This window comes from Etheostoma spectabile, chromosome 1 (assembly GCF_008692095.1).
Source record: "Etheostoma spectabile isolate EspeVRDwgs_2016 chromosome 1, UIUC_Espe_1.0, whole genome shotgun sequence".
Taxonomy (NCBI): Eukaryota; Metazoa; Chordata; class Actinopteri; order Perciformes; family Percidae; genus Etheostoma; species Etheostoma spectabile.
The window spans coordinates 30,576,651-30,578,099 of NC_045733.1; the positions used below are offsets into that span (position 1 = coordinate 30,576,651).

The following is a 1,449-nucleotide window of genomic DNA, read 5'->3' on the forward strand; positions in this document are numbered from 1 at the left end:
GAGCTCACCGAACGTGTAACCACCATTAACTTGTGTATCCATTTCAATTTCTACTAATGAACTGTCCTGTTCTTTTTTTTGTTTCTTCTTGTTTTTATATACTAAATGTTACAATCCTTTGTCTTTTTGACTGTAACTCCAACCTGCCTATTGGACTGCAGATGGAAATTAGCCCTCACATTTACGTATACTGTTGTGCTTGTTCATCAATGTGCATTGTCCTGAATTAATCAAATAAATAAATAAATTAAATAATTGATTAGTTAATTAATCGGCAACTATTTTGATAATCAATTAATCGGTTTGAGTAATTCTTTATAAAAAAAGAAGGTCATCCAGGGCTTTGGGAAACACTGATCAATATATTTCACTATTTTCTAGCATTTAATAAACCAAACAACTAATCAAGGAAGGATCAAGGAAATGATCGACAGATTCATCGACAATGAAAATAATCGTTAGCTGCAGCCCTAGAGCGGTTGGTGCTTTTCTCCTGACAACTACCAAAACATGTTAAACATTAAGCTTCTCATTACAGCACTTTATTTGTCAATTTGACGCCTTTACTGTTATCACCAGGGCGGTTCTAAAAACCCAACAGTGCCAACTGATTGGCTCTCGGTGATTGCAGACCACTGGCAGCTGCGTTCACCCAGTCAGCAGATACTGTATTACTATTACTGCCGACAATGGATGGAGCGATAATTGTGATTGGTAAATAGTTGCAAAGTCTGCCAAAACAGCACTTTTATAGGTTGGTTTATCTAAATTAAAACAGATGGACTACTACTTAAATGCTGGACCTTTGTCAATTCATTCAACAATTTATTACATTGATGGAGTATTTATTTACAGTGTGGTCAAATACACGTTTAAATGAGTTCAAATAAATTAAAAACTTGGAGAAAAAAAAAATTATATAGGAAATCACAGGGGACAAATGGGACACGTGGTGAGTGCAGGAGTCTCACCCACTTTGACACACACAATTTTAAGATTTTGCATCTCTACTCTGTCATGCAATGCATCTGTATTTATTTATGAGAGGGGATTCTAACCTATAGATATCCAGTGTTTGGTCGACATGGTATAGTGCGCAGTGTTCCTGCTTATGGCAGTGATTCCCTACCCAGGTCAAGATGATATAAATGTGTCATCAGACAAAAAGGGAATGGCCAGGGCTTCTTCTAATAACATTTTGATAGGCTGATTTGATGGGCTGAGTGACATCACAGACGGGCCTTAAAATGAACTGCATTCATCACGATCTTATCTCTTTCACGGTTATGACATCACCTTAATCTGATAGCTGACCCCAGCAAGATACATGTCTGAAAGAAGAAGATCTGGGAAGAAGATCTTCAAATTGTACATGGCCCATGATTCCTTGCTGCTCCTGTGTTTTTTTCCAAATCACTACCACTCCAGCCAACAATATAAATGCTCTGC

General features: G+C 37.3%; 1 protein-coding gene and 1 long non-coding RNA gene across 4 annotated transcripts in view; both read right to left on the reverse strand.

Annotated features, from left to right (window-relative positions):
- The window catches only part of map1aa (microtubule-associated protein 1Aa), a 41,637-nt gene that overhangs the window by 13,212 nt on the left and 26,976 nt on the right, over positions 1 to 1,449 (reverse strand). The window lies entirely within an intron of this gene.
- Positions 755 to 1,449, reverse strand: part of LOC116687307 (uncharacterized) — a 19,193-nt gene continuing 18,498 nt past the window's right edge. Inside the window, exon 3 of the long non-coding RNA XR_004331509.1 lies at positions 755 to 764. This is a non-coding gene — a long non-coding RNA (uncharacterized LOC116687307). The remainder of the gene's footprint in view (positions 765 to 1,449) is intronic.